The 13,553-nt window shown below is 38.6% G+C and overlaps 1 protein-coding gene across 3 annotated transcripts in view; it reads left to right on the top strand.

Annotated features, from left to right (window-relative positions):
• The window catches only part of SLC34A2 (solute carrier family 34 member 2), a 53,047-nt gene that overhangs the window by 13,464 nt on the left and 26,030 nt on the right, over positions 1-13,553 (top strand). For 2 of the 3 annotated variants that reach the window (XR_007376675.1, XM_048942958.1), the window contains exon 2: positions 9,661-9,735. The gene's annotated coding sequence lies outside the window, so the exon portion shown is untranslated. Of the gene's footprint in view, positions 1-9,660; positions 9,736-12,521; positions 12,605-13,553 lie in introns of those variants that run through there. The other variant, XM_048942959.1, reaches the window with a different exon arrangement.

The following is a 13,553-nucleotide window of genomic DNA, read 5'->3' as shown; positions in this document are numbered from 1 at the left end:
CACTCTGTGCGGTGGTCTTCCATTCTCTCCCACAGCAACACTTAAAGATGCATGGGCGGATGCTGTGCAGGGCAGCCTGATTGCTTGCCAGGCTGTAGGCTTCTGTGGATCTCCAGGCATGCCACCTTCTTGCCCAAGGGCAAAAAAAAAGTGGGATCTCGTACCCTTTGACTCTTCTGGAACATCTGAGCATAACCTGAAGCTCATTTCTGCTAAGCTTAGCTTTGTTTTTATTCCCATGAATACTATATATAAAGGCAAACTAAGATAGCAAAAAAGATGGATACAGTAATGAAAAAAAGATGCTGATTGTCATTTATGGTTTTACAGAAATCTTACTTCTTGGCCGCAATGTTGATTTGCTGTCTTTGGAAGAAACTGCTTTTGTGGGAAAGGAATAATGCAGACATTCCATGCATCCTTGGTGACACTGTAATTGAGGGATAGTAGATGGAACTGAAAGAGGATAAGGTTTGGGTGATTTGGCTGCTTGCTTTTCTAGCTACAGAAGTATGTTACATATACAGATCTTCAGCTAATGCTGTCATAGTCTTTAATGTAAATACATGACCAATATAAATTAGAATTTTACTTGATATGAAAAAAATTCTGGCAGAGAATAGACAAAAACCAAATAGACAGAGTTTTTTTTTTTTTTTTTTTTTTTGCAATAGTTTTTCTTCCATATTATGGCCTAATTTATATTTCTTACCTGTGAATGTTTGTTTACCATTTTAAATCCATTTAATTTTTTCTTTAAATTATAAATATTTTGAGTTGAATCCAGAAAATGAATTAAGCAAAATTGCTTGGAATAAGTACTTGCTCTGTCCTTAAAATCCCCTTTAAAATATATATATTCTGCATTGATTCAGTTTGGCATCTTGGCAATCTGCTCAAGCTAGAACTTGAATATCATTACTTTAAGAAAAATATTAAAGATATTCAAGGATAGACAGAGTGAGACTTGGAACATAGTCCACATTTTTTAATTGTGAGGATCATTTACACTGGAAACAGTTGAGTTGTGTTGATTTTCCCACCATTTGGTCCCTTTAAACCAAGACTAAGTATCTTCAGTAAGCTTTAGCACAACGAAATTGTGGATTTGATGTAAAGCTATGTTCAAATTCCCAAACTGCAGTTAGGAGATGGGGGAGATCATAAATAATAAACCTCACTGCTGTGTATGCAAATTTTTTCCTGAATTTTTGCTTTTGTAGAGCTCTATTTTCTCAAATGAACTTCAGGGATACAGTGCAAATTCTCAGGTACTGAAACAATTAAGCATCACAGTTAAACCACAAGATGTGACAGCTGCAATCTCTCTGGCTTGCAAGAGAAAGCAGAGGGAATGGAGTTTCCAGCTTATTAGTAAATTTGTTCTTCTTTAGCCAAACCACCTACAAATGTTTTTGCTTGTTCTTTATCTGAGTCATTAGGATCTCTTTTGGTCTTTTTGAATGGAAAATATGTTGGTTAGAACCTGGTATTTACACTGAGAGAGCTTTTCTGTAGACCAGCTGATAGAAGCAAGACTGAGAAAGGTGCTACCTTGAGGTGAATGAGGACAAGAAACAAGCCTCTTGCCTGCCTTTCTTACCTGCAAGGTGTGTTGTACAAACCACTGCTTACAGGTTCGTGTTCACTCAGATTTCAGAGGTAGTATCTCCAAAATAAGGCCACCTTTGCTGTTTCTGAGCCTCTACCGGTAAACTGGCCAACATTGTGGATACCTGAGTATCATGTAGGTTTAAAACTTGACCTTTGTTAGTGTTCCCTAAGAATTCTCTTAAAGGCAGCTTAATGCAGAGCCACTTCTCTGGATATTGTTTTCTTGCTGGTTGCAAATGCACAAGGTTCAGCTCTTCCCTGAGAAGTCAGTGGGTGGTAAGCCTGCACAGCATATTGAGAAACACCTTTTGATCACTGGCCCAGAAATAAAGATAGCTGGGTCCTATCATATCCAGCTTGTGCCTGCACATGTCTGGTCAAAGCACAGTACTTCCAGCTTGCAGGCTTCACAGAGGGTATTATTTGTTTATTTGGACTTTTTTTCATAGTGCATAGTCCTCCTGCAGCTAGGTTAGTGTGCTCTATTGTCTGTTTGTCTTTGATTCTGGGAATGTGACTCTGCTGGTTTTGTTAATGCTAAGAGAAGCTGATGCTAAAAATAGTAATGAATAATCACGAGTACAAAACAAAGAGGAAATCTGGGAACTGTGAGTATGTGTCTTGAGGTCTGGTTGGTGTTCAGCTCTTGTTTTTGGCTGTGTTATTTGTAATCAAATGAAATGTTGATAGATGTGTTCACAGTTAATCTGACTTTATCTGAAAGGCTAAAGAGCTTTGTGAGCAAACCACCTGACTTCTTTTTTATTGGATCATAAAGCTGTTTTCCCTGGTACTTCATGGAAATTAAGCAATGTTAAATGTTTAAGAGAGGCTTAGCCTGCAGAATTTTACATTTTCAAACAACAGAAAAATCTACACTTCTCAGCTTCCTTGGCTGCCTGCATCTGCAGTTCTTGCTGTGCTAGTCTGAGGCATTTAGTCATTTAAATCTGCAGAACATAAGAGAAGTAGAATGTTTTAAAAAAAAAAAAAAGTTCTGGCAGATCTCTTTCATGGTCCACCATGGGAAATTGGGAACTCCATTAATATCACTTTTCTAACTATTTGCATCCATCTGCTTTGTTCAGTACTGGGCTTTAGTCACTGAGGACAAAGTACAAGAAAAAGCAAGAAGAGAGGCTCTTAGTAAAATCCTCAGAACACAAGTATTGTAGGTAGGTCTCTCTGGAAATAATGACTCCAATTTATTCCCATGGAAACTACAAGAACAAAGAGCACAATAACACTATTTGACAGAGAAAATTCTCAGCTACAAAGCACTATTTTTCAACATAGTCACACCACTAGCTATGTATTTCACCAGTGATGAACAAGAGCCTGCACGCCACACGTGTGAAAGTCTGAACCAGTGGAGGTGCCCTACTGTTGCTGTCACCACTGCTGAAATGCACCACCACTGCTTCACTGTGCTCATATCCACTGTAGGGTCTCCATAAACATTCAGCAAGTATTGATGAATGTCAGTGGATTCAATTTTTTCCACATGGAGGAATCCAGTTACCTTTGTTTCATCTGTCTGGTGAAAAGCCTAACAAGTGAATATATGAGGGCTATGGGGCTGCAGAAAAGCAGAAGGATCTGTAGGGGTTTTGTGCTGAAGAGTAATCAAATGCATTACTTTGAACTAACAAAGGAGATAAATATTTTGTAGAATCTTTCTTTACACCTCTGGTTACAGCACAAAACATGTGTTCCTCTGAGAACAGAGGATATCTTGCTGCAGGATGAGTGCAGTGCTGAGATAGGATTGTAAAGCCAACAGCCCTGAGCCTAGGCTTTAGTCATTAACGTCACCAGTTGCACAAAGATTAAGCCTTACGTCAGGAAAACCCACCTAGCAATGAACATCCAGGTGTGACTCTGGAAGCCTCCTGCCTGTGAAGGAGAGGCAATGGGCTGTGGCACAGAGAGTGGTATCTCACAATTTGCAGTCGCATGCCTACGTTTTCTTATAAGGCCTGCTTCTTTTTCTTCTCAACTTCTTTGACAAAATCCTGAAATAGTCTAAAATCCAACCTACAGGTTTGAGCCGATGGAGATGGTGAAGCTGGATGATTCTTTATATTGAGCAGAGATTTCTATGTCATGAGTCTGGTATATCTATTACATTTTTAACATTAAAATTCCAGCTGCTGAGGGAAGTTGCAAACAATGAAGTCACAGAAGACACAGGCAGTTTACAGTGTCTTTATTTTAATCTTATTATTTGTTTAATGTCATTCAACATTGCTGAGGTTCAGCTTGGTTTGGCATCTTAACTGTAGCAGAATGTAATCCTTGGTTACTTAATGAAGATCCTCTTTCCCTTTTAATACTGCTACTACATCACAAGTTTTATGGACTTACACTTGTCTTTCAGCACCTCCCTTTGTAAATAGGCATCGTCTTTTTGTTGGTTTGCAACCAGATTGGCTTGTAATCTCACGCCTTGCAAGCTCTTTGTTACCAGAGGCAAAGCTGAGGTTTCTCTAATGTGTACAATCACCTGTTGAGCAACAGGGAACATCTCCTCTGTCATGTTTTGCATGCCATCAGGTTTGGGGCACAGTTATTTGTTTCCCTACTGTGAGATGGACATAAATTTAAGTTTTTGTGTATTTACTATGTTTAAATATCCCATGGCATTTATTTCCTGAACTGTGAAATTCGAAAGTCAATACCCAATCTTTCTTCATGTCTGTGACAACTGTTGATATTTGCAAAGCATTATGCATCATCATAGCTGTGACCTCTGAGTTAGGTGAGTGTGGTTCAAAACACGAATGTGGCTGTAGCACAAATGCCCCTGAAGGTTATTGTTGCTTTAGGACAGATCTCTGGACTGGTTAAAATGTGCTCTGCTTTGGTTGTACAATTACACTATTTCAGTTCTAGAGCTGGTTTGGCAGTATGTCATCAAACTTAATACTGACTCTATTGGTCACACAAACGAATCTCAGACCTCTGTAAAGGTCATTGATAGGCAGCAAGCTCAGACTGTGGTTTAGCTTGTGGTACATCATAAAAGGAAATGTGGTGGTTTTTTTCCTCCACTTTTCTTGAAGGACTGTTCCTTACTATTCATAATGCTTTACTACTCGTCTTCTAGCTTTACCTGTTGCCATAAGTGTGGGTTTGGCACAGGGCATCAACCACCTCTGTAGGAAGCCTCTCTCAGTGTCTGACCACCCATACCATAAATAAATTATTCCTAATGCCCACTCTGAACCTCCTTCGGTGCTGTGCTGTTTCCTAGTGTCCTGTCATTTGTGGGCTTCTGGGCTGCTTCTAGCACCCGCTGAGTAATGTGGGTGCCAGTAGGAATATTGGAAGTACCAGCTGAAAGCTTGTCCTCTTTTTCTCTTCAGCTCAATATTTGTTAAATTTTCAGGAATTGATTTAACTTTGTCCCATCGCCTAGCATTTGAATGAATACTGAGTTTAGAAATATTTATTTTGCTTTTTCTCTAGTGGGAATAAAGGATTTACAGAGAAGCTGTATTTTTCGGAACAGAGAAAACTAACCTCAGCAGCATCAAGACCGTGTCAGTCTATTTCTCCAGAAATGTCAGTTTGTAACAATGTCATTATCTCTACACATATCTCTCTGAGTTCTTTGATGATATTAATCACATACATAAGTACTTTTTAGTTCTTCTTGGCAGTTCCTTGGTATTTTTTTAAACAGCTACTTTTAGATGTATTGATTTAAACATCTGCATCAAATAAAAGGAAAGGAAGTCTTGTTGAGAAGAAGGACTTTTGATGTGAATTAATGATCAAAGAATGGTGGAATTATAGTTTGCTAAGATACCTGGAATAGGTAAGCACTGTCCTCCAATTGCTCTTAAGAGTTGATGTAAGAGATGCTTAAGGAAGTGATCAAAATGGGATCACTTCCTTAAGGAAGGATAAAAATATTTAGCACATTTCTTATTGAACATGTTATATTATGATTCTGGTGTAGCTTCATATTTAATTACATTCCTCATGGTATAATAAAATACATGGTACTTTGTTTATTGTCTTTATCTGCTATATTTCCCTTTTCTGAACTTCTAAGTTGTAAACTTCCATATACGGTTACCTTCGCGTTTCTTTGCCTCTAAATGATACATATACATATATATTTTTCCTGAGCTTCAATGTGGCTTAGGATGTGGCTTCAATGTGTTATTAGGATGCAGAATTACTTTCACACACTTCTCTGCATCAGAGAGCAATACATCTCTGATATGGACTACAAAAAAAAAAAAAAAAAAAAAAGGCAGTTGTTTTCTCTGTTGTGTGACTGTTAGGTGAAACATACACATAAGATTGTTTCGTTTGTAGTCTTCGTCATCAAGACAATTGGCATTTGGTAATAAGCATCCAAAGTTTATCTGCTGATTTCTATTGAAATTTTTGATGGTTTCCCTCTGTATGAAGGGGAAGTCTGTAGGCTAAATGAGGTACTCCATCAGGTCCCTGCCAGGTGGCTGCCTCTGCTACAAAGGTGGCTCTGTTAACTGAGTTGCTCAGATTATCAGCTCATAATCTTTTCATGTGAAAATGAGCTCAAGTAGCTCTGGATCCCAGCAATTTCTATTCAAATGACACTGCCCACAGATGTTTGCATGGAATTGTTGTGGTTAGAAGAGGATGTACAGTCAAGCCTTACTGAGAGTTAGTCATGAACTAAACCTTCTGGGTTTGCATCTCACAAACCTTTCCTCTTGTTTGAGCAGCAATACAATTTCCCGTCCAAGAAATCTTTCCTTTAGAAGATTTATCATTAAAAAATGCATGAATCACAAAGAGTTTTGACAAATCAGCCTTCCCAAGGAATTAAAATATGTTAAATACCTCCAGCTCTCACCTTTCCTGACTAATTGGGGTTTTAGGCAGCACTTCAGAAAAGGCAGCTTAGTTGATGTGCTCCAATTTCTCTTTAAATGCTTAAATGACAAAGACCCAAATATATGACCAGTGAGACACTGGAGTATTGTGTTGTTCCACTGAGTTGCACTGAGGTTCTTAAGTCATCCAGTTTTTCTTCCAAGTTCCTCATTATTCTTACATAAAATATTAATGGATAAAACTCAGTGTTTACTGTGCCTTCTGCAAAATGAAAAAAAATGTACAAGTAACTTTGAATCAATTGTAATAGAAATAGAATTAATTGAAAGTTCTTAAAGGTGAAGTGTGGTGGAGTCCCTGGTCCGTGGGATCCTGGTTCTCATATGCAGTGTTTTCTGTATTGGGCAAGACTCAAATTGCACCAGCAAGCCTGACTGAGTTCCCAGGAAAGCCAGGAGACATTTCCTGAGTTTTTCTAGATTCTGTTTTAGTACTCAAAGGCTATGAAGTGGTTCCCTGCTCTTCAGAGGCTTCTTCTGTCCTGGCCTATTTATCTAACAGTGAACAGAGGAGGCTGACCACCACATGTTTAGCCACCATCCTAAGTTGGCCGTGTTTGTCCATGCCTTTGGCTGTGAGCAGCAGTATCAGACTGAGCAGGTACTTCTTAAAAGGCGTGAGTTATGTGACTTGGCACCACATGAACACTATGGCAGCTGCAGTGAATGACACACTAGATAAAATCTCTCTGCTGTCAGGTAGGAAAGTATAATTTGCAGTAATGACCAAAAGCGTCCCCCATTTTGTTTCTCAGACATTTTTTGCACGTTGCTTTGTCTGTATCACTTTGTATATGGCAAATAAGAGTTTTTCCAGTGAGTTTACATACCCCACATGCAACCCTGGACATTGTGTTCTTATATTTTATTATGTGTTTTAACAGCAGCTGAGGTGATGCAGTGCTCCACAAGGCAGTACTTACCTCCAAGATCTACATAATGGGAGAGAATAAAGGAATTTTAAAAAACAAAGTTAAGTGCAAAAGCCTAAACATCAAAAGGCATCTCTCACAAGAGTAAAGCAGAATGAATCCTCCGTACAACCATTTCTGGTTGTGGGAATGATAGGTGTAGTTTAAGTAGTGGCTACTGTAGCCTTTGCTTGTATACCTAGTGCAGGGGGAGTTATTCCATGGCTAAGTATATTTGTCAGGTTTTGCTCAAATGGTTTCTGACTTTCTTTATCACCAGAAGATATTCAGTTTTGTGGCTGTGTTTTCTATAAATTGAAATGTTCATGTTGCATATTTGGGGGGGGAAAAGAGAGTACTGTGCAGGTTAGCTAGTGGTAGGCCCCAGAGCAATATAAAGGGCAAGAGTTATTAACATATAAAGACAGATGGAAGTCAAATGCAGGTAGATTGTGCTTAACCACACCTTTTTTTGGAGGGGGGTACAAACAACGTTTATTTTTTAAGCCTGCTGAATTCTTTATCCAGGTTTTCATGAAACTTTGCATATATCCTCAAAAAGGAAATACTGTTTCATTCCGCGGGAAAAATATTAGTGTGAGAACTGAGATATGATGAAGGACTACCTGATGGATGTATGTCAGTAAGTCAGTATGTAATGTCAGTTCATTGTGTACTACCAAAAATTCCTGAGGGCTGTAATCCTGTAAATCAGTCTAAACGTGATAATAAAAAGGTGTGGGCATCAAGAATATTAGCAGTAAACTGTTATCTGTGTTAGGTGGAGATGTAAGCCTAGATAGAACAGTTTATCTCGACAATAATTATCTGTGCTGTCCTTTAACACTGGAAGAGGCACCTTCCAACCACTAGAAACTCCAATGGTGCACTAATGTCACATTTAAACTTTATGAATATCTAACCAAGGCCACGTGGCAGAATTAATGCTGTAGCAGAAGTGACCTTAGAATTCAGGTCTTTCTGAAGCAGAAGAGAAATAAATAAAGAAAAAGTGGAGCTATATCCTACAAGCATTTCTAGCAATCCTTGTAATCCAAAGTTCACAAAAAAAGATGCATTTCCTCATTTGTGAATAGTTTTACTGTATCACTGGGATCTATGGCATAGACAAAGCATCAGCATGGTATGCTCTGAACATCCGGAACTGCGGTTTTCCTTTCCTCTGGCAAGTTGTAAACTCTTTGGGGCCAATGAGGTTTTCAGGTCTATCCTGTTCACTAGAGTGGGTGAACAACAGCATTATGTGGCAGGAAATTACAGCACAGATGGATTGGCTGGTGGCCTTGAGTGAGGATCAGCTTATACATTAACAACTCAGACTTCCACAAGAGCACCACAGCCCTCATGTTCCTTTCCTGCCTCTATGCGTGTGTGACCTTGCAAGTAATAGCGAAGCTGCCAAATATGCAATTTATGGGGCCTAATGGAATTATTGTGCCATTTCCCAGCCCTGCCATCTCTTCCTCATTGCTGAGGTATGAACCCCAGATTACTCCCAGAAGATGGTCCAATTGTAGGTGCTTACTGTCCTGTCCCGGTGCAGGAGGCGGGTGTCTGTGGAGAGGACAGATGCAATGATGGTTATGCCATGGATGTGTTCTGGGGCTTGTTTGGGATTCTACCATTTCCCTACCTCTTGTTTAAGCCCAAGCATTACTTCAAATGGTGACAATGCAGGCTGGGATGCCCAAGGGCAGCTGGACCAGGTGACCAAGAAGGCATCCCATTGTCAGGGGGAACTGCTCCATGGGTAGGCACTACTTGAACATGTCACCTCACTGAGAGGTGCCAAATTCTGAACATTTTTCAGCTTTCTCAACTTGGCCATCTTCTGTTCACGGGCATGCATACTATTACTAAACCACTTATTTTAAGAAAGCACTTTCAGGTTCTTAGATACGGTTGTTTAAAATGAGTATTTCCCTAGATTCTCTTTCAATGAGCAATTTTAAACTTGGGACCATCTAAAATCTAGAAAGTTTAAGATAGAAACTACAAAATAGGGAAGTACTGGTGTATCGCCTGTGGTGTGACATCTATTCCAGGTAACAGTAACTCGTATATCAGGAGTTTCTCTTAACCAGTTGTGTCTCTCTTAATCCTATATCTTCAGCATACTGTGACATAAGAATTCCTTTTAATGTGAAATATGCTCTGCATACATCAGTTGTTACGTTGCTATTGCAAATAATTAGCCTTATGTATTTTCTTTACAGAATACATCAAAGAAACTGGAAACTGTTCTATATGCCTCTAATTTTCTACTGTGTCAGAGTACTTAATTTTTCCAGGTAAGTGCATGAGATGTATCATAGACATGAAAGGGCTGGTACAGCTGCTAACAGCGCTTATATTAACTGCTTCTATGAGTTGACGGTTCTCCATGTTCCCATTTTCCACATTTTCCAGCATTCCTCTGAATGCTTGTACTTCCTCACACTGTTTACTAGTTCAAAAGAAGTACCCACGTGTTCCCAAAGATACCCCATGGCTTTCCTCTAGAAAGGGATGCTGAGCTGCCCTTAGTTCTTTGCATACTGGTTGCAGGGTGCACTGGAACCTTTGTAGGACCAGGGAGATTCACTTTTCTTGCAGCACTTCTGGGGCTGCAGCCTGGCACGGCAAGCACGCAGCTCCTCCATTCCTCTATTCTGAGTTGCTCCAAAATGTCCTTTTGAAAATGACTCGATTTTAATGTCTATATTTCTCTCTCTTTTACTCACTAATATTTTTCAAACGAAAAAGCTCTGCGGATGTTTTTAAACTCATATAATATTGACATGAAATGCTAATATTGTAGATGGTATGTGAAAAATCTTGATGTGTAACTTCAAGGTTTTTGGAGAAGACTGATAAAGTCATATTTCTCGTAACTGTAACAGCCTATGAGGCACTTGGAGAGCCAGCTGTTAAATGGATAGCAGGCCAATCAGATCATGGCATGGGGATCAAGGACAGCACGTAGCATATTTGTAAATGGGCTTTACATAATTTATTGAAATTAGCATAAAGTTACGGCTTTACAACACTGTAAGTCTTGAGTTACGCATTGTCTGTAACAGAGAAGCCTGTTTAAATCTTAATAAATGCAAAATGACACTTGATACCTCCGGCTTAAAGAAAAAGTCCTTCCAGTACAGTAAAGAAGCAATTATTGTCTTCTTGCTGCACTATTTCATACATGTTACAAAGAAGCACTTATTTTTGGAGAAATTGAAGTCTTAGTTTTGTGTTATTGTCATTATATTGATACTGCAACACTTTTAATGAAAGTATATGAACCAAGTAATGATTATGAAGACTGTGCATCTGAAGAATGATATTTATCAATACTGAAATCAACAGCTTAATTAGGTCATATGATGCCAGAAAATTTAAGCTCATCAATAAGCATAGCATTGGGGTTATGTTTGGTTTTTGAGGAACCTTTATAGAGCAAACCAATTATATACTCAGGTTTACCAATTTATCTGTTTTAGAGATACAAAATTATATTTTCCTATATAGTGGAATTGTTCACAATCATTTTACGAGTAATAGCTAATATCAATTAGAACTGCAGTACTACTACTTTTGGTTTGAGTGTCAAGCCAAAGTTTGCATTGGGAAAGAAAGTTGAAGATGGAGTTGGCTAAACAACACAACAGAGAACATTTTGCTTTGATTTCATTTTTAACTTCCTTGGTTACATTTCCCTGCCTCACTGCTGAAAGCCTCCTTCTGCCAATACTGAGCCCAAAGTTCAGAGATTTAGTCAATAAATCTCTGCTTTGTGTGTCCCCACATTGGTGGAAGACTTCCTTTGGAAAACACAAACATTGCTCACGTTAACCCTTTAATGCCCTTTTAAAATGTTGAAATAATATTTGTGTAAATGGATGAACAAGCCAATATGATGTCTTACATGCGTGTAGATAAGTGTATGCAAGTTCTTCTAAATTAGTAGGAACTGTGATCTTTAGTAGATTTTTATTTTTAAATGTTGTCAAGATGCCATGCCATAAACAGTGGAGGTGGCTTTATTCTAGTGGCTCCTCTTACTAAATACATCTTAAATATGTATGCACCTGAAGTCTACATAAAGTCCATGAGAATAGAATTATGTTTAAAACAAACAGAACAAAAAATTACATTTCTCTGTATGTAATTTTTTGTGAAGGCTGAAGACTTGACATCCAATTTAAGCTGCAAGGAAGTGGGTTTGATTCCTGTGCCATGCAGAGTGCCATGCTTGCTGCAATAAAACCCTCCAAAAACACCCACACTTTTCATAGGCGATCGCTGGATTTGATCAAAATAGTTTATGTGGAATGGATTGCTGTGACAGAAAGAGAATTTTTTTCTGGTGTGTGGCACAGAGAAATCTAATTGTACGATCTTGCAGCTATGCATCAAAATCCATTTGTTGAATATGACAAGAAAACTGCTACTGTACTCACCCCAAGAAGGTCCATCCTTGCATGGGGTTCTTTGAACAATTTGACTTGAGATCCTTTACTCATTATTCTGACAGAAGTGTTAGTTGATAATCACAAACTGCTAATGCTCAGAAACTATATCTTAAGGAAAGTTACTCCCTCAGAGATACACTAAATGACAGAAAGTTTAATTTTACTGTTAATTTTGCAGATTTCATTTAGAGATATGTACAAAATTAGCATGTTATAGGATAATTAATTGTATGGGAAATAAGGTTAAAGAGAAGAAATTTATTCTCTCACCTTATGGCAACGGATCACCTCAGGAGATCTGAGTTTAGACAGAATTATCTAAAAGCCATCTCAGGGATGAAAACTTTGAAAGGAGATACTGCCAAGGATTTTGCAATAAGTAACAAACGTCAATTTCGGTTTCTACACTAGAATTTGAGGTATTTAATGCTTCATTTGAAATGTGCAATTCTACGTGGAATTAGTACTCATTCACTCTTTGAAAGAGTAGTATGTCTGTGGGAGATCCTTTTAGTAAAGTCATCATCAAACCAGCCTTTTGATTTGGCGTGTCATTTAGGTAGAAGACAAATAAGTGTGGCAACGGTAAATGTCAAGCGTGGTGTGTGGAGGCCAGCAAACTGGCCAGCTCACGGGCAGCAGAAGTGTACAGGTTGGGAACGTGAGAGGAGTCCTCCCTGCAGTGTGAACACGCTTAGCTGGCTGCCTGGTAATTATACTTGCTTATTCTGCTACCGGCAACACCGTGTCCAGTGTCAGCCAAGGGTTAACAAATTGTGTAGGAGGAAAACAATGGATTTAAAAAAAAAGTCTTTGAACTGTCTCTGAATAATAAAGAAGCTAACAATACCTACTTTCCCGAAGCACTTTGAGATCTGTAAATTAAGGTTTACATAAGAGTGTAAATATTATTATTTATTTAAGAGCTCTCACATTTCTCTTCACTTCTTCTCTTCTTCCTCCTCCCCATTACTTGTTAGTGGGAAGACGCTATTTGCATTCATTAATATGTGTCCAAAATGGGAGGCAGTAGGCGGATGTGGAACATAAGATTAACTGAGAGAGAGAACCAGAGGAGGAAGGCAAAGGGGCTATGCGGTGGGAATTAGACTATAAAATAGGTAAGGAGGGGTTAGCAAGAGGGGAATCATATTGGATTTCTTTTGTGATTAAAAATTTCTTACCCTGGAGAATTCAGCAGATCTTCATTTTGGACTTGTTTTTTTTCTCAAATCTTTTAGTTAAACGTTCAAGACAAATGATCAAAGTTGAGAGCAGTTGTGATAAAAATATATTGTAACAGTGTCTGGGTTTTCATCTTCAAAGTGACACAATTCATATTTTATGAGTTCTGATTGAAATCACGTTCAGGCTTGCACTGGTGCTATTTTGCACGTTGCATCGTGGGTACATTTTTGTTTGCTCTTTTGCTTCCCCTGTAGTGGGTAGGACATATTTAGGGTCTCCAAGAAGAAAAAAAGTAATTGTCATTTGTGTGTCCTTGATGGAGAAACCTGCTATCATGTAGGATGCAAACCACAAACCCCACTAACTTTTGCCCCAGTGAGGCGTTTGTACTGATGAAAACATTTGAAGCATGGTTGTAATGAGAATAAACTGGTTCTATAGTGAAGGGGCTGCTCAATTATTAGAAAACC

The sequence above is a fragment of the Lagopus muta genome, chromosome 4 (genome assembly GCF_023343835.1).
Source record: "Lagopus muta isolate bLagMut1 chromosome 4, bLagMut1 primary, whole genome shotgun sequence".
Classification (NCBI taxonomy): domain Eukaryota; kingdom Metazoa; phylum Chordata; class Aves; order Galliformes; family Phasianidae; genus Lagopus; species Lagopus muta.
The sequence above is the reverse complement of the archived record's forward strand: the minus strand, read 5'-3'. Positions and strand labels throughout refer to the sequence as shown.